Raw genomic sequence first — 20,634 nt, 5'->3', positions numbered from 1 at the left:
TGTTGATCTGATTACATGAATAAAACCTTAAATGGTCATACACCCAAATTGAATGGTTTATTGAATCTTGATCGTAGTGATACACATATTCATAATATTGAAGCCAAAAGATGCAAAGTTAATAATGATAGTGCAACTTATTTGTGGCACTGCCATTTAGGTCATATTGGTATAAAGCGCATGAAGAAAATCCATGCTAATGGGCTTTTGGAATCACTTGACTATGAATCAGTTGATGCTTGCGAACCATGCCTCATGGGCAAGATGACTAAAACGCCATTCTCCGGAACTATGGAGCGAGCAATAGATTTGTTGGAAATCATACATACTGATGTATGTGGTCCGATGAATATTGAGACTCGTGACGGGTATCATTATTTTCTCACCTTCACAGATGATTTGAGCAGATATGGGTATATCTACTTGATGAAACATAAGTCTGAAACATTTGAAAAGTTCAAAGAATTTCAGAGTGAAGTGGAAAATCATCATAACAAGAAAATAAAATTTCTATGATCTGATCGTGGAGGAGAATATTTGAGTTACGAGTTTGGTCTTGATTTGAAACAATGCGGAATAGTTTCGCAACTCACGCCACCTGGAACACCACAGCGTAATGGTGTGTCCGAACGTCGTAATCGTACTTTACTAGATATGGTGTGGTCTATGATGTCTCTTACTGATTTACCGCTATCGTTTTGGGGTTACGCTTTAGAGACAGCTGCATTCACATTAAATAGGGCACCATCTAAATCCGTTGAGACGATGATGAACTATGGTTTGGCAAGAAACCAAAGTTGTCGTTTTTTAAAGTTTGGGGCTGCGATGCTTATGTGAAAAAGCTTCAACCTGATAAGCTCGAACCCAAATCGGAGAAATGTGTCTTCATAGGATACCCAAAGGAGACTGTTGGGTACACCTTCTATCACAGATCCGAAGGCAAGACATTTATTGCTAAGAATGGATCCTTCCTAGAGAGGGAGTTTCTCTTGAAAGAAGTGAGTGGGAGGAAAGTAGAACTTGATGAGGTAACTGTTCCTACTCACTTATTGGAAAGTAGTCCATCACAGAAACTGGTTCTTGTGACACCTACATCAATTAGTGAGGAAGCCAATGATGATGATCATGAAACTTCTGATCAAGTTACTACATAACCTCGTAGGTCAACCAGAGTAAGATCTGCGCGAGAGTGGTACGGCAATTCTGTTCTGGAAGTCATGTTACTTGACCATGACAAACCTACGAACTATGAGGAAGCGATGATGAGCCCAGATTCCGTAAAATGGCTTGAGGCCATGAAATCTGAGATGAGATCCATGTATGATAACAAATTATGGACTTTGATTGACTTGCCCGCTGATCGGTGAGTCATTAAGAATAAATGGATTTTCAAGAGGAATATGGACGCTAATAGTAGTGTTACTATCTACAAAGTTCGAATTGTCGCAAAATGTTTTTGACAAGTTCAAGGTGTTGACTACGATGAGAGTTTCTCACTCGTATCGATGCTTAAAAGTCTATCCGAATCATGTTAACAGTTGCCGCATTTTCTGAAATCTGGCAAATGGATGTCAAAACTGCATACCTTAATGGATTTTTTAAAGAAGAGTTGTATATGATGCAACCAAAAGGTTTTGTCGATCCTAAAGGTGCTAACAAAGTGAGCAAGCTCCACCGATCCATCTATGGACTGGTGTAAGCATCTCGGAGTTAGAATATATGCTTTGATAAAGTGATCAAAACATATGGTTTTATACAGACTTGCGGTGAAGCCTGTATTTACAAGAAAGTGAGTGGGAGCACTACAACATTTCTGATAAGTGTATGTGAATGACATATTGTTGATCGGAAATAATGTGGAATTTTCTGGAAGGCATAAAGGAGTGTTTGAAATGAGTTTTTCAAAGAAATACCTCGGTAAAGCTACTTACATATTGAGCATCAAGATCTATAGAGATAGATCAAGATGCTTGATATATTTTCAGTGAGTACATACCTTGACAAGATTTTGAAGTAGTTCAAAATGGAACAGTCAAAGAAAGAGTTCTTGCATGTGTTACAAGGTGTGAAATTGAGTAAAGACTCAAAACCCGACCACAACAGAAAATAGAAAGAGAATGAAAAGTCATTCTCTATGCTTCAGTCATAGGTTCTATAAAGTATGCTATGTTGTTTACCAGTCCTATTTTATACCTTAGCATCTTTCTGGCAAGGGAGTATAATAGTGATCTAGGAGTAGATCACTGGACAACGGTCAAAATTATCCTTAAAGGACTAAGGAAATATTTCTCGGTTATGGAGGTGATAAAAGAGTTCGTCGTAAAGAGTTACGTCGATGCAAGCTTTTTACATCGATCTAGATGACTCTAAGTCTCGATCTGGATACATATTGAAAGTGGGAGCAATTAGTTAGAGTAGCTCCGTACAGAGCATTGTAGACATAGAAATTTGCGAAATACATACGGATCTGAATGTTGCAGACCCGTAGACTAAACTTTTCTCACAAGCAAAACATGATCACTCTTTGGGCGTTAGTCACATAGCGATGTGAACTAGATTATTGACTCTAGTAAAACTTTTGGGTATTAGTCACATGGAGATGTGAACTAATCAAATAAAGATGTGAACTAGATTATTGACTCTAGTGCAAGTGGGAGACTGAAGGAAATATGCCCTAGAGGCAATAATAAAGTTATTATTTATTTCCTTATTTCATGATAAATGTTTATTATTCATGCTAGAATTGTATTAACCGAAAACATAATCATGTGTGAATACATAGACAAACAGAGTGTCACTAGTATGCCTCTACTTGACTAGCTTGTTAATCAAAGATGGTTATGTTTCCTAACAATAGACATGAGTTGTCATTTAATAAACAGGATCACATCATTAGGAGAATGATGTGATTGACTTGACCCATTCCGTTAGCTTAGCACTTGATCGTTTTAGTTTACTGCTATTGCTTTCTTCATGACTTATACATGTTCCTATGAATATGAGATTATGCAACTCCCGATTACCGGAGGAACACTTTGTATGCTACCAAACGTCACAAAATAACTGGGTGATTATAAAGGTTCTCTACAGGTGTCTCCGATGGTACTTGTTGAGTTGGCATAGATCGAGATTAGAATTTGTCACTCCGATTGTCTGAGAGGTATCTCTGGGCCCTCTCGGTAGTGCACATCACTATAAGCCTTGCAAGCAATGCAACTAATGAGTTAGTTGTGGGATAGGGCATTACGGAACGAGTAAAGAGACTTGTCGGTAACGAGATTGAACTAGGTATTGAGATACCGACGATCGAATCTCGGGCAAGTAACATACCGATGACAAAGGGAACAACGTATGTTGTTATGCGGTTTGACTGATAAAGATCTTTGTAGAATATGTAGGAGCCAATATGAACATCCAGGTTCCGCTATTGGTTATTAACCGGAGACGTTTCTCGGTCATGTCTACATAGTTCTCGAACCCGTAGGGTCCGCACGCTTAACGTTCGGTGACGATAGGTATTATGAGTTTATGTGATTTGATGTACCGAAGGTAGTTCGAAGTCTCGGATGTGATCGGAGACATGACGAGGAGTCTCGAAATGGTCGAGACGTAAAGATCGATATATTGGACGACTATATTCGGACATCGGAAAGGTTTCGAGTGATTCGGGTATTTTTCGGAGTACCGGGGAGTTACGAGAATACGGGGAAGAAGTATTGGGCCTCATGGGCCAAGTGGTGGAAGAGAGGAGGCAGGGCGCGCGCCCCCTGGCCAAACCGAATTTGACTAGGGGGTCGGCCCCCATTTCCTCCTTTCCTCCGTCTCCTTCCTTCTCCCCTTCCCCCTTCCTTTGCTCCTCCTAGTAGGAGTAGGAAAGGGGAGTCCTACTCCTACTAGGAGGAGGACTCCTGCTCCTGGCGCGCCCTATAGGGGTCGGCCGGCCTCCCCCTTGCTCCTTTATATACGGGGCAGGGGGCACCCTAGAACACATAAATTGATCATTGATCCCTTAGCCGTGTGCGGTGCCCCCCTTCACCATAATCCACCTCGATCATATCGTAGCAGTGCTTAGGCGAAGCTCTGCGTCGGTAGCAACATTATCACCGTCATCACGCCGTCGTGCTGACGGAACTCTCCCGTGAAGCTATGCTGGATCGGAGTTCGTGGGACGTCATCGAGTTGAACGTGTGTTGAACTTGGAGGTGCCGTGCGTTCGGTATTTGGATCGGTCAAATCAAGAAGACGTTCGACTACATCAACCGCGTTCTCATAACGATTTCGCTTATGATCTACGAGGGTATGTAGACGATACTCTCCCCTCTTGTTGCTATGCATCACCATGATCTTGCGTGTGCGTAGGAAATTTTTGAAATTACTACGTTCCCCAACAGGGACTACCAGTATGGCCAAAAAATGCAATTAACCGCGGGCTCATCAACCCCCATAGGTACATGGGACTCAGTGTGGAGCCTTCGATGTACTATTATTTATTTGGAGAGCCTTGCACAATTCAATTCCTTGTCGTGTCATTCTTGCACACATACAAATCAAACTCAAACACACTGCCCAGCTTTTAACCTGGATGCTGACAATGTTCGACACCTTTTATTTGAATACCGAATTGCTACTGAAGTGTGGTAATTGGTAGGAGTTTCTGAAGTGATCAAGGAGGTGATCCTTATTGATTGGGGACAAGAGGTCATGTTGGAGTATCTACTGAGTTTGTCAAATCAAGACGTCGTAGTTTTCAGGCAGCCAAAGTTTAGAGAAACAATTGCGACAACCTCTTGGTATTTGTGGTGGGACCATAAAAAGGTAACTCGTGCTGAAGAAGTACAAGATGTAGATCGAATTAATATGGCGATGAGAGCCCTTGCTGCAAACTTTGTCCTTGCTTGTGCACAGAAGGCTAGAGTGTGTACGGTACGCTGGACAAAACCGCGAAGTGGGTATGTTCAACTCAACGTGGATGCTGGTTTTGATGTTGACTCACTTTTTTTTTGAACACAAGGAAGGCGCCATCAAGCGCCACAATTTCATTCAACTCATAGACAATGTACAGCATGAATTACATAGCCCTGAACTTGAAAATTGAGAAGGGACTGCAGAAAAGGGCAAGGTACATTGGCATGAGAGGAACGTGAACAACTAAAGACAGGTTCTACTCTCGAGTTGAGAACCTGATGAGCACAATTGTGAGCAATTCCATTGGTATTCCTAGAGATGTGATAAACAGCATTAAGAGAATGGGAGATTTGAAAGAACTCGCTAATTGGTTGTCTGCACCTCCAGCTGATGTTGGTGTTATTGATATCTCTTGAAGCAGCCATCTTTGCTAATGAAAGATTGTCAGTGAGAAAAGAACCTTGCTGAAGTTGAAGCCTGCAAGAGATTTTAGCAGCAAATAGAAGTGCATAAACTTCAGCAATAAGAGGTGAACAAACATCATGAGTAGAGGCTTGAATCATTATTCTTGAATCAGAACCCTCTTCAGGGAAAAGGATGTGAACACCAATACCAGTAGCCGGATTACCACCATACCCAGGCACATTCTTCTTATGCCAAGAAGCGTCTGAATATATTTTGGTACCTGAAATAGCCAAGTCAGATTTGAGGGTGGAGCCTTGCTGTACTTGTTCTTGCCCTTGAGAGAGTATGGTTGTAGATTGCTTCTCCTTCAATGAAGGCAGCTCCCTATTTAGGTGTTCTTAGGGATCTTGTATATCTTGGACAGAGGTGATGGCTAGAGCAGCTTGGTGAACCTGATGGGGATGTGATTCTTTCCTACAAAAAAGAACATCGTTTTTTGCTTTCCACAAACACCACAAGAAGGTAAATATATTAGGAATAGATGATTGCGGATGGTTCATGTTAATTAGAACCTGAATAATATCAAGAACAGAATTATGATTGAGAGCAAGAATATCAGATCTAATATACCAGGGGTGTCCGAACCAAGAGGCTCTAGCAAAGTTGCAAAGAAAGAAAAGATGCATTTCATCTTCATCTGAATCACATCTAGAGCATGTAGAATAAATATGAGAGGAAAACCTGCCAGCTCTAAGACCAGTTGGGAGAGCATGCCTAAGTAAGCGCCACGCAAAAGTTTTAACCCTTGGAGCCATGAATTTGTGCTTCCAGACCTGCTGCAAAATATCTTTGGTTGATTGGTTCACCTGTCTTGGTTGATTTACCTGCAAATTATGAATTTGTTGTAAACACAACTTATATGTACTCTTAGAATTGCACTTACCAGAAGGAGTGGGCTTCCAACAAAGGATATCCCTACTATCATCAAGAACTATAGGAGTTGCAATAATAGCCGAAGCAGTCGGTTCCTGAAAAAGGTTAATAATGAACTCAGAATTCCAAAGTTTTTGGCCTGGAAGCCAAAGATCAGAGACCTTAGCCGGGTAAATAAAAGCACTATGCTGGACAATAAGGTGATCATATATGTTCTCCCAAGTGGTACACCAAGGTGAGCTCCAAATAGAAATGTTGCCTTGGGTGATCTGATAAAAAGAATGCTCCTTGAGCATCGGCAAGACCTTGAGAATAGAAGTCCAGAAAGCAGATTTCGGAGTATTCGGAGTAGCTCTCCAAGTGGAAGAATCAGGAAAATACTTAGCACGGAGAACTTGATAGACTTGGCTTTCTGGATTTTCAGCAAGTCTCCAGGCAGCCGCAAGAAGGAGACCTTGATTCATAGCCAACATGTTTTTGATTCCCAATCCACTTTCTTTTTTAGGAGTACAAATATCTTTCCAAGCCCTAAGACATAAAGCTCTTGCACTAGCTTCCTCTCTAACACCAACCCACCAAAAATTACGAATGATTGCCGTGAGCTTCGCAAGGAATTTTTTTGGAAAGAGGATATTGGACATATAGTAAACAGGTATGGAAGCGAACACCGAATTGATAAGCTCAAGTCTAGCAGCATGGGATAATTTATCAGCTTTGTAAGTGGGAAGCTTATTCTTGAATTTATCATAAACAAAGTTGTAAGCCGAAGCACGGTCCTTTGCAGGAAGGATGAGAGGGTGGCCAAGGTGAGTTGATATACTATCAATAAGGGTAACTGGGAAAATATTATTAATATGTTGGGCTAGAGACTGGGAGACAGTAGCACTAAAAAGAATAGAAGATTTGTGCCAATTTGGAGTCTGACCTGATTGGGAACAGAAGTGGTTGATGAGATGAGCCATTTGGGTAGCTTCCTGAACTGTGGCATTACCACAAACTAACAAGTCATCAGCAAAAAGCATTGAATGAATAGGTGGACAGTTTGGACCAAGAGAAATGCCAGACAGTTGATTTTGTATCATAGCATCATGCAGGCTTAAAGAAAGCTCATTAATAGCAAGAACAAACAGATAAGGCGATAAGGGACAACCTTGTCTTAAACCTCTATTGCTACGAAAATTTGCAAAAGGCTGGCCATTAATAATGACTGAGAACCTTGGGGAAGAGATGCAAGCATACACCAAATTTATGAAATGACCGTGCAACCCCTTTCGCGAAAGAGCCGAAACGATGAAATTCCATTCAAGTCATAATGTGTGATCATAATGGGAAATTCATTGCCGCAGCCAATGAGAAGATGTATACTTGTTATGATGCGTTTACTGTTGAAGCTATTGCTATGAGATTCGAGATGAACCTTGACCGAACGATTGACTGCAGCAAACTAGAGATCAATTCAGATAACATGGAAGTTGCGACTGCATTGCAAGATGGGAATTCTTCTTCCGCTGCGAGTGCCATCTTAGATGATTGTTATTTGATGTCACTAGATTTTACTCATGCTATATGAACATTGTATTCGTGAGAGTAATCAGGTATCCCACATGAATTTGCGAGAATTGCTAGATTCTCCCTCATAGCCTCTCGATGGACTCTATCAGAGAGGTCATCAATTTGTTGGTTATAAACAATGCCACTATCATTATGAATGAATAAACGCGGGAATTAATTGTAAAAAAGGATTAACCTAGAGAGGTTTAGGCGACATGTCAGTGAACTACTTTTAACACTATGTGCAACAATGTGGCAAAAATTCTTATTTGTGTTATGATAAATTATTTAGATTTTTTTCTATATCTCCTCACATTGTGTCATTATCGCCAAATAGGGTTTCTTACCCTTTGACTTGTCAGTCTCCCTTCTGGGGGACTACCCACACTAGCATCCATTGCGCTTCTGCCAAATTATGTGGTTAGGATGACCACGACAACTTTCACCTGGTGCTTGTCAGATAGGTAATAGATGTGGGGACATAGATCTAAATCCGACATGGCTCGTTCATAGTACAAGATGATTGCGTGGACGAGGCATCGTATGACGCACGGGAGACGAGTAAAAGCATGTGTTTAAGTCCTCTTTTCAAGCTCTAAGGGAGAGTGGAAGAGAGCCATTTATATGTTAATCTAAACTCTGTTTCACTCTTTATCGTGGTACTAAACTTCTTGAATACCTCTATTAATAAGAGCAGATAGGCCATTGGCAACAGAGAGAAACACACACAAAGAGAGTGGAACACCTTGCCATATACCATGCGATGGTGCAAACAGATCCAAGAGGGATTCATTTAATTTGGTAGAATATCTCATATTGGTGACACATGATCCACTCCAGCCATTTGTGAACAAAACCTAACTTCTGCATCATTTGCTTAAGGTAGTTCGAATCAACTCTGTTGTAAGCTTTGATAAATCAAGCTTGTAAGCATAGAAGCTTTTTGTGAAATCCTTCTCCTGCTTGATGTGATGTATGCATTCAAATGCAGTGTAGGCATTATCAATAATCAGCCTGACAGGAATGAAAGCACGCTGTGAAGGATAAATAATGCCATCAAGCAATGGTCTAATAATCAAGCATTTAGACACAATCTTATAAATGACATTGCACAAGCTTCTTGGTCTGAATTAGTAAGCTTCACCGGGTTAGGAATTTTTAGGAGGAGTACAATAATAGTATTACTGATGTATTTCAGCATAATACCACTATGAAAAAATTCCTTAACCGCTTTAATTACATCCTGTTCAACCGCAGGCTGGTTTTGTCTGAAAAAATCGTGCCGGAAACCCATCTGGCCCTGAGCCTTCAATGGTCCAATAGAAAACAAAGCATCCAAAATTTCATGTTCAGAGAAGTCAATGCAAAGAAACTCATTGAGCTCCTCCAACATGACACATACCTCGGTCCAGATGTGGCTATCATAATGGAGCACAAGCAGCTTGGTTTGGAGGTTGCAAATGTTTTCCTTGTGCACTGCTTTCGGGAAGCAAATGAGGTAGCAAATGGTTTAGCGAAAAACTCCTTTTTAATATAGATCTTTTATCTTTATGGGAATCTTATATCTCTCTCATTGTAAGCTAGTAGTATTTGACTATCATTTGAGGAATAAAATGTACTTTGCTCTCAACAACAACAAAAATCAACGGACGGGGTGTTGATCCAGGCTGATTTGAGGAATATACTTTTCTTTTTCCTTTTTCAAGTTTGCTGATTTTAGATTCTGGTGGTGAGAAGTCTTTTTTAACATCAGTACAGACACAAGCGCTCATATACACGTACATACACTCATCTTTATGAACGCACACACGCACATCATATTCTTATGAGCATCTTCAAAAGACTGAGCCGACATATCATATTGAGATTTATGAAGTCGCCATAGACGCCTCGACGTCGACGAGAACATCTCCTCCTACTGAACGCGCGTCGCCGAAAAATCCTAAAATAAATCTAGAAATAAATGCGAGCACTAGAATTTGAATCCTGATGGGCTGCAATTTTAGCGGTGAGAGTTGACCTTTCGTCCGGGGCATGTAAAATCTGGACTTCATCATCGTACAAAGTACTCAAACAACGACCATTGTCCTCGAAGGGAAGCTGCCTGCAAGGCCGACGCCAGAACCTTGTTTCGGCACGGAGCGGAACAGTCCCCGTGCACATCGTCCGTGTATAGAAGCTAAACTTCGTCGTTACCAGACTTGACGACCCAAGGAGGCAAGCGACGGTGCGCAAGTAGGAAACGCCGACCCGAGCGAGAGGCGGGCACGCATGCGGAACCCTACCCCCGGATACAGGCAAAACACAGAGCCATCACGCACGCCGCCGCTCCAATCCGTCGACCCGTCGTACACGCAGTGCCAACCGCTTAACCAGACTTCCAGACGCGCTGCCATGCGTCGGTACCATCTCCCACACGTTTCCCTACCGTATAGTAGTACCGACCACATCGCCGCCAGGTTCGGCGTACGTGTACAGTATACCAGTTCGCTACGTCCGAGTTCCCGGCACGGAAAGGTAGAGGCCCACGTGCTAGCTCTATCCCGGGCGCGACGTCCGAGCTGGAGCCCGGCCGACACCTTCCTCCCGGCATCCCCGTCCGCCATGTGCTCTCGCTGGGCGCGGCCGCATCTGGCGTGCGCCTGACGTGTGCCCCGCCCGGTCCAGCCACGCGGACTTCCGTCCCTCTCCGGATCCAGGCTCCTCCCTTCTTCGTCTGGAGAAAAGAGGAAGAATCTGGGCGGGCGCCACGACGGGACCGGAAGCTTCTGGCTGACGCATGGGTGTCACGGAACCACACACTCCTGTAGCACACTTGTTATACTGAGAGCCCATTGTTTTATACTACTCTCTCCGTTTTTATTACCCTACATGTTAGGTCTGACTGAAGTCATACTTTATAAAGTTTGATCAAGTTTGTAGGAAAATATATAAACATTTGCCGTAAAAATCTATATGATGTGAAAGTATATTCAATAATAAATCTACTGATATTAATTTATTATTGTATATGTTAAATATTTTTGTTTACTTTGTCCATGTTTACAAAGCTTTTTTCTGAAAGAAAGTTCGAACTTTATTCACTAGAAATAATCATTACATCGTTTATGAGGATTGGTACAATTGCATTATGTGGTTCCTCGAACCAATCAAAAATGAAGGAAAATCTAGCTAACTTAGCAGTTCATGAGCAATTTTATTTGCTTCTCTATTACAATGCTCGAATCTAAAAATAAGAAAATCGCAAGCTAAGTGGAAACAGTCATAAAAAATTGCAGCTGCTGCCCCGACGATCGTCCTCCTTCGTTTATGATCTCGATAACCTCCATATTATCCGAGTTAATAATTATGCGATTACAACCCGTTCTTTGTGCAAGCGATAGACCAAATTTTAACGCCAAAGCTTCAGCCATCAACACATTTGCACATCAATCAATCTTACCATTTCCCCCACCAATGAACCTATCTTTGTCATCTCTTACGACCGCCCCGATCGTACCCCTGAGAAGGTCGTGGTCAAAAGAAGCATCAACGTTAAGTTTAACAAATCCCGTCGGGGGGCTAGACCATCCTCCTCTTTTCATGTTTACAAAGCTTGACTTTGATGAGAGCTAATACTCGGACTAAATAAGAACAGAGGGAGTACCAGCACTACTATCTCGATGCCCAATTAATTTACTGGTAATCACAGTGCTCTTTATTAGTGGTGGCTAAGATAAAACAGTGCGAAAGGTGATCCGGGCGAACAGCGGTGGCTGGTTGGCGGGTGACCCGACTGTTTTTCTTTGTCCGTGTCCACTCCTCCAGTCCAGCCCATGTTTCTGTTTGGAATGCGGCTCCACAGTCTCGCGCTTTTCTAAAAGGCTCAGTTCCTGCGCCGGGGGATGATGCTAGCACCTAGCAATCCATCGATCCATCGTCTTCACTTTCGCCTATGTATTTCTTTTCTTTTCTTTTATCCTTCTTCCACTTTGCCGTGGGCTGAGAGCGATATCACATTAGACGGAGGATTTTGTCATGCACATACGGAGCTCCAATGATTGTGGGAGCGAGTGGTGCCCTCCGACTAAAGAAAAAGCCAAGGTTCTTGTGAGTGCGTGAGTACTCTACTCGTAGTACGCATTAGAAAACGACCATCACTACGCTCGAATCCACACTATTTAGGGTTAGTGGAGCTGGAACTCTCGAGAGACGGATCATTCGGGATATGGTAAATCGTCTACCACCATTACCGCTTCGTATATTATATATCGGTGGCGAAGTGGCATCGCATCAGCCCCTGTTTTGGATAGCGTGAAATTTAACCAGACACAACGCATCTCGGTTTGCCCGGCCGCTTTAGGCAGAAAGCACTACAGTGCTCGTCGCATACATATCCGGGGGAGATGGCATCACATCAGCTGTTTGCAGTGGAGATGAATGTTTGGATAGCGCAAGCTTTAACCAGGACAAATCCAAGCGCCTTGATTTGCTCCAGGAGCTTTTACGCGTAAAGCAGCTGTTGCGGCAACGCCGATGTGGATAGCATTTGCGCAATGGACGACAGGTCGATGACTCAACAATGCAGTTAGATGCCTCCCGGAGATAGCTTACTTTTGCGATCCAAAAACTTGTAGCACAAAGCAGACGACATTGGATATTTCAGGAAAAGAATTGCTAAAGAAGATTTCAGGAAGAGAATCAGGAGGGATGGGAACAGTAAAGAAAACATCACTTTGGGTAGTGGCACAGTTAGAAGAAATCAACAAAAGAAATGTTGCTATGAAGAGCTCCGATTCGGCAAATACGCCAAATCGTATAAGGACGGTATGGTTATTTGGCCAAAAGGTATACCAACTATGAGGTGTACATACACACACATGTTGCATCCACCCGATCCTCCCGCCCGTCTCGATCCGCGCCCCATAACCCGTGCCCGCCAACGCCCCCTCCCCTGCCTGTGTTGTTGATCGCCGCCCCTGCCCGCTCGTGCTGTTGATCACCGCCCCTGCCCGCCCGTAGTCGACGGCGGCTGCTACCTCAACCCCCTACACCCCTCCCGGTCGTGGCGTTGACATTTTCACGCCCCTCTGTTGGCATTGTTGTCATCCTCGCCATCATCCTGCCATCATCTGCTATTCTCATCGTCATCAGCGGCATCGTCCTCACCGCCATCCATAATCACGCCGTTGTCGACACCCCTTCCCACACCCCCGACCCCCACCGCCCTCGGACTTCTCGCGCAACATCGACCCCCCCCCCCCTCCGTAGGTTTGCCTTCTAAATCATCGAGTGCACATTGAAATGGTGCAAAAAATCATTCTGAGTGATGTTGCTTCTGTCAATTTTTCATCGACATCATACAATGTCATCAAATTTGCATTTGAAGTGAGAGATGATGTCTCTGTCGATATTGTTTAGTGTTGGTAGTGAATGGGGACTGTAGATCTAGGTGTTTAAATGAAGGAAGATACCGGATACGCCGATGATGAATATGGTAGCGATAATGGCTCTCCTGCCAATAATGATTGTACTAACGAAAATGAATATAGTAGCGACAATGAATTGTGGTCGCCTTACCTGCCATGGACTTGCAAATTAATGAGGATGGTGCATGCAGTGAAAACGTAAGTGACGTGTAGGTTGATTTGTGTTTTTTATTGCAAACAACTGCATAGCAACTTACGTGTCTTTATTTTTAAATCTACAGGAAGATGTGGATGTTTTTGTTTACATCATGATAATCCAGTGCCCTGTTTGGTTGGAGGAGATTTCAACATTATTATAAATTGTAATAAAAAGAACAAACCCAATCACCCTAATTATTGGAGTTTCGTGTTTAATGTTATCACTGAGCATGTTGGATTTAGAGAGATGCCTTTGAATGGGAGCAATTATACTTAGGCATAGAATTCGGCTGACCCTACCTTTGAAAAGCTTGACAGAAGTATAATCACGGATGCCCGAGGGGTCCACGAGGCAGGGGGGCGCGCCCCTAACCCTCGTGGCCACCCCGTAATGCAGTTGATGCCCTTCTTTTGCCGCAAGAAAGCTAATATCCGTATAGAGATCGTGTTAAAATTTCAGCCCAATCGGAGTTACGGATCTCCGGGAATATAAGAAACAGTGAAAGGGTAGAATCTGAGAACGCAGAAACGGAGAGAGACAAAGCGACAGATCCAATCTCGGAGGGGCTCTCGCCCCTCCCATATGCCATGGAGGCCATGGACCAGAGGGGAAACCCTTCTCCCATCTAGGAAGGAGGTCAAGGAAGAAGAAGAAGGAGGGGGCTCTCTCCCCCTCGCTTCCGGTGGCGCCGGAGTGCCACCGGGGGCCATCATCATCACCGCAATCTTCACCAACAACTTCACCGCCATCATTACCAACTCTTCCCCCCTCTATGCAGCGGTGTAACCTTTCTTTTACCCGCTGTAATCTCTACTTAAACATGGTGCTCAACACTATATATTATTTCCCAATGATGTATGGCTATCATATGATGTTTGAGTAGATCCATTTTGTCCTATGGGCTATTTGATGATCGTGATTGGTTTGAGTTGCATGTTTTATTATTGGTGATGTCCTATGATGCTCTCCGTGTTATGCAAGCGTGAGGGATCCCCGCTGTAGGGTGTTGCAATACGTTCATGATTCGCTTATAGTGGGTTGCGTGAGTGACTGAAACACAAACCCGAGTAAGGGGGTTGTTCTGTATGCGATTATCGGTGTCAAAACCGGCGGATCTCGGGTAGGGGGTCCCGAACTGTACGTCTAAGGCGGATGGTAACAGGAAGCAGGGGACACGATGTTTTACCCAGGTTCGGGCCCTCTTGATGAAGGTAAAACCCTATGTCCTGCTCGATTTATTCTTGATGATATGGGTATTACAAGAGTTGATCTACCACGAGATCAGAGAGGCTAAACCCTAGAAGCTAGCCTATGGTATGATTGTATGTTGTCTTACGGACTAAAACCCTCCGGTTTATATAGACACCGGAAGGGGTTAGGGTTACACAAGGTCGGTTACAAAGGAGGATATATCCATATCCGTACTGCCTAGCTTGCCTTCCACGCTAAGTAGAGCCCCATCCGGACACGAGACGAAGTCTTCAATCTTGTATCTTCATAGTCCAACAGTCCGGTTAAAGGATATAGTCCGGCTGTCCGGAGACCCCCTAATCCAGGACTTCCTCAGTAGCCCCTGAACCAGGCTTCAATGATGATGAGTCCGGCGTGCAGTGTTGTCTTCGGCATTGCAAGGCGGGTTCCTCCTCCGGATACACCACAGAAGAGTTCGAATAAAGGGATAGTGTCTGACCCTGCAAAATAAGTTCCACATACCACCGTAGAGAGAATAATATTTCCACAAATCTAATCTGCCGACACGTTTTGGCAACATGACATCATGCCATGGCTCGGCGATTATTCGAACCATTTTTCTTTAACTAGCCCCGCACATAACGCGAGGCAGTTTCTTGACACGTCTTGTCAAAGCAGAGATCGTGTCCCCCTTATTACGGGATTCTCATCAATACGGTCGTGGGTAACCCAACCGCGCCTAGGACTCCTAGATTTTAGGCAAGTCCCAAACGGCTACGAGGAGGACGCTTGATATTCACCCTCTTTATAAAGGGACAAGGCTTTTACTTTTTCCCTCCCGTGCTTAATCGAATCATTCCCCCGCCTTGAGTTCTAACACCCAAAGCCCAGGTCAGGTGCTTCGGATCTCCAATCATGTCCGGATCTAGCCTCCAGGGCCGGTGGATGCCTTCCTCCGTTATGGAAGATGATATCAAGAAGTTGAGGGAGGCAAGATACCTGACCGCCGAAGTTTCGCATCGGCTGCCTACCCGAGGGCAGGTCGTCCCTACTCCCGAACCCAGTGAAGACGTTGTGTTCATCCCCCACTTCCTCCGAGGACTAGGCCTCACTCTGGATCCCTTCGTTAGGGGTTTGATGTTCTATTACGGGCTTGATTTCCACGATCTAGCCCCGTATTCCTTTCTCCACATCTCGGCATTTATTGTCGTATGTGAGGCCTTCCTCCGCATTACCCTGAAGGAAATATGCCCTAGAGACAATAATAATGTTATTATTTTATGTCCTTATATCATGATAAATGTTTATTATTCATGCTAGAATTGTATTATCTGGAAACATAATACTTATGTGAATACATAGACAAACTAAACGTCACTAGTATGCCTCTACTTGACTAGCTCGTTAATCAAAGATGGTTATGTTTCCTAACCATAGACATGTGATGTCATTTGATTAACGGGATCACATTATTAGGAGAATGATGTGATTGACATGACCCATTCCATTAGCTTAGCACCCGATCGTTTAGTATGTTGCTATTGATTTCTTCATGACTTATACATGTTCCTATGACTATGAGATTATGCAACTCCCCTTTGCCGGAGGAACACTTTGTGTGCTACCAAACATCACAACGTAACTGGGTGATTATAAAGGAGCTCTACAGGTGTCTCCAAAGGTACATGTTGGGTTGGCGTATTTCGAGATTAGGATTTGTCACTCCGATTGTCGGAGAGGTATCTTTGGGCCCTCTCAGTAATGCACATCACATAAGCCTTGCAAGCATTGCAACTAATGAGTTAGTTGTGAGATGATGTATTATGAAACGAGTAAAGAGACTTGCCGGTAATGAGATTGAACTAGGTATTGAGATACCGACGATCGAATCTCGGGCAAGTAACATATCGATGACAAAGGGAACAACGTATGTTGTTATGCGGTCTGACCGATAAAGATCTTCGTAGAATATGTGGGAGCCAATATGAGCATCCAGGTTCCGCTATTGGTTATTGACCGGAGACGTGTCTCGGTCATGTCTACATTGTTCTCGAACCCGTAGGGTCCGCACGCTTAAGGTTTTGATGACAGTTATATTATGAGTTTATGAGTTTTGATGTACCAAAGTTAGTTCGGAGTCCCGGATGTGATCACGGACATGACGAGGAGTCTCGAAATGGTCGAGACATAAAGATTGATATATTGGAAGCCTATGTTTGGACATCGGAAGTGTTCCGGGTGAAATCGGCATTTTACCGGAGTACCGGGAGGTTACCGGAACCCCCCGGTAACCTAATGGGCCTTAATGGGCCTAGTGGAGGAAGGGGAGAGGAGGCCTAGGGGCTGCCGTGTGCCCCTCCCCCCCCCCAAGTCCGAATTGGACAAGGAGGGGGGCGGTGCCCCCCCTTTCCGTTATTCCCTCTCTTCCTTCTTCCCCAAGTCCTAATCCAACTAGGGAAAGGGGGGGAGTCCTACTCCCGGTAGGAGTAGGACTCCTCCTGCGCACCTCCTCCTATGGCCGGCCGCACCCCCCCTTGGCTCCTTTATATACGGGGGCATGGGGCACCCCTAGACACACAAGTTGATCTCTAAGATCGTTCTCTTAGCCGTGTGCGGTGCCCCCTTCCACCATAATCCTCGATAATGTTGTAGTGGTGCTTAGGCGAAGCCCTGCGACAGTAGAACATCAAGATCGTCACCACGCCGTCGTGCTGACGGAACTCTTCCCTGACACTTTGCTGGATCGGAGTCCGGGGATCGTCATCGAGCTGAAGGTGTGCTAGAACTCGGAGGTGCCGTAGTTTCGGTGCTTGATCGGTCGGGCCGTGAAGACGTACGACTACATCAACCGCGTTGTCATAACGCTTCCGCTGTCGGTCTACGAGGGTACGTAGATCACACTCTCCCCTCTCGTTGCTATGCATCACCATGATCTTGCGTGTGCGTAGGAAATTTTTTGAAATTACTACGTTCCCCAACAGTGGCATCCGAGCCTAGTTTTTATGTGTTGATGTGATATGCACGAGTAGAATACAAGTGAGTTGTGGGCGATATAAGTCATACTGCTTACCAGCATGTCATACTTTGGTTCGGCGGTATTGTTGGATGAAGCGGCCCGGACCGACATTACGCGTACGCTTACGCGAGACTGGTTCTACCGACGTGCTTTGCACACAGGTGGCTGGCGGGTGTCAGTTTCACCAACTTTAGTTGAACCAAGTGTGGCTACGCCCGGTCCTTGCGAAGGTTAAAACAGCACCAACTTGACAAACTATCATTGTGGTTTTGTTGCGTAGGTAAGATTGGTTCTTGCTTAAGCCCGTAGAAGCCACGTAAAACTTGCAACAACAAAGTAGAGGACGTCTAACTTGTTTTTGCAGGGCATGTTGTGATGTGATATAGTCAAGACATGATGCTAAATTTTATTGTATGAGATGATCATGTTTTGTAACCGAGTTATCGGCAACTGGCAGGAGCCATATGGTTGTCGCTTTATTGTATGCAATGCAATCGCGCTGTAATGCTTTACTTTATCACTAAGCGGTAGCGATAGTCGTGGAAGCATAAGATTGGCGAGACGACAATGATGCTACAATGGAGATCAAGGTGTCGCGCCGGTGACGATGGTGATCATGACGGTACTTCGGAGATGGAGATCACAAGTACAAGATGATGACAGCCATATCATATCACTTATATTGATTGCATGTGATGTTTATCTTTTATGCATCTTATCTTGCTTTGTTTGACGGTAGCATTTTAAGATGATCTCTCACTAATTATCAAGAAGTGTTCTCCCTGAGTATGCACCGTTGCAAAAGTTCTTCGTGCTGAGACAACACGTGATGATCGGGTGTGATAGGCTCTACGTTCAAATACAATGGGTGCAAAACAGTTGCACACGCGGAATACTCAGGTTATACTTGACGAGCCAAGCATATACAGATATGGCCTCGAAACACGGAGACCGAAAGGTCGAGCGTGAATCATATAGTAGATATGATCAACATAGTGATGTTCACCAATGAAACTACTCCATCTCACGTGATGATCGGACATGGTTTAGTTGATTTGGATCACGTGATTACTTAGAGGATTAGAGGGATGTCTATCTAAGTGAGAGTTCTTAAGTAATATGATTAATTGAACTTAAATTTAGCATGAACTTAGTACCTGATAGTATCTTGCTTGTTTATGATTGATTGTAGATAGATGGCCCGTGTTGTTGTTCCGTTGAATTTTAATGCGTTCCTTGAGAAAGCAAAGTTGAAAGATGATGGTAGCAATTACACGGACTGGGTCCGTAACTTGAGCATTATCCTCATTGCTGCACAGAAGAATTACATCCTGGAAGCACCGCTGGGTGCCAGGCCTGCTGCTGGAGCAACACCAAATGTTATGAACGTTTGGCAGAGCAAAGCTGATGACTACTCGATAGTTCAGTGTGCCATGCTTTACGGCTTAGAATCGGGACTTCAACGACGTTTTGAACGTCATGGAGCATATGAGATGTTCCAGGAGTTGAAGTTAATATTTCAAGCAAATGCCCAGATTGAGAGATATGAAGTCTCCAATAAGTTCTATAGCTGCAAGATGGAGGAGAACAGTTATGTCAGTGAGCATATACTCAAAATGTCTAGGTATAATAATCACTTGATTCAATTGGGAGTTAATCTTCCAGATGATTACGTCATTGATAGAATTTTTCAATCACTTCCACCTAGCTACAAGAGCTTCGTGATGAACTATAATATGCAAGTGTTGATGGTCAACAAGACCACTAGTTTCAAGAAAAAGGGCAAAGGGAAGAAGAAGGGGAACTTCAAAAAGAACAGCAAGCAAGTTGCTGCTCAGGAGAAGAAACCCAAATCTGAACCTAAGCCTGAAACTGAGTGCTTCTACTGCAAGCAGACTGGTCACTGGAAGCGGAACTGCCCCAAGTATTTGGCGGATAAGAAGGATGGCAAAGTGAACAAAGGTATATGTGATATACATGTTATTGATGTGTACCTTACTAATGCTCGCAGTAGCACCTGGGTATTTGATACTGGTTCTGTTGCTAACATTTGCAACTCGAAACAGGGACTACGGATTAAGCGAAGATTGGCTAAGGACAAGGTGACGATGGGCATGGGAAATGGTTCCAAAGTCGATGTGATCGCGGTCGGGACGCTACCTCTACATCTACCTTCGGGATTAGTATTAGACCTAAATAATTGTTATTTGGTGCCAGCGTTGAGCATGAACATTATATCTGGATCTTGTTTGATGCGAGACGGTTATTCATTTAAATCAAAGAATAATGGTTGTTCTATTTATATGAGTAAAATCTTTTATGGTCATGCACCCATGAAGAATGGTCTATTCTTATTAAATCTCGATAGTAGTGACACACACATTCATAATGTTGAAGCCAAAGGATGCAGAGTTGATAATGATAGTGCAACTTATTTGTGGCACTGCCGTTTAGGTCATATCGGTGTAAAGCGCATGAAGAAACTCCATACTGATGGACTTTTGGAACCACTTGATTATGAATCACTTGGTACTTGCGAACCGTGCCTCATGGGCAAGATGACTAAAACACCGTTCTCCGGTACTATGGAGAGAGCAACAGATTTATTGGAAATCATACATATAGATGTATGTGGTCCGATGAATGTTGAGGCTCGTGGCGGATATCGTTATTTTCTCACATTCATAGATGACTTAAGCAGATATGGGTATATCTACTTAATGAAACATAAGTCTGAAACATTTGAAAAGTTCAAAGAATTTCAAAGTGAAGTTGAAAATCATCGTAACAAGAAAATAAAATTCCTACGATCTGATCGTGGAGGAGAATATTTGAGTTACGAGTTTGGTGTACATTTGAAACAATGCGGAATAGTTTCGCAACTCACGCCACCCGAAACACCACAGCGTAATGGTGTGTCCGAACGTCGTAGTCGTACTTTACTAGATATGGTGCGATCTATGATGTCTCTTACTGATTTACCGCTATCGTTTTGGGGTTATGCTTTAGAGACGGCCGCATTCACG

This window comes from Triticum aestivum, chromosome 5A (assembly GCF_018294505.1).
Source record: "Triticum aestivum cultivar Chinese Spring chromosome 5A, IWGSC CS RefSeq v2.1, whole genome shotgun sequence".
Taxonomy (NCBI): domain Eukaryota; kingdom Viridiplantae; phylum Streptophyta; class Magnoliopsida; order Poales; family Poaceae; genus Triticum; species Triticum aestivum.
This window is presented reverse-complemented; position numbering follows the sequence as displayed.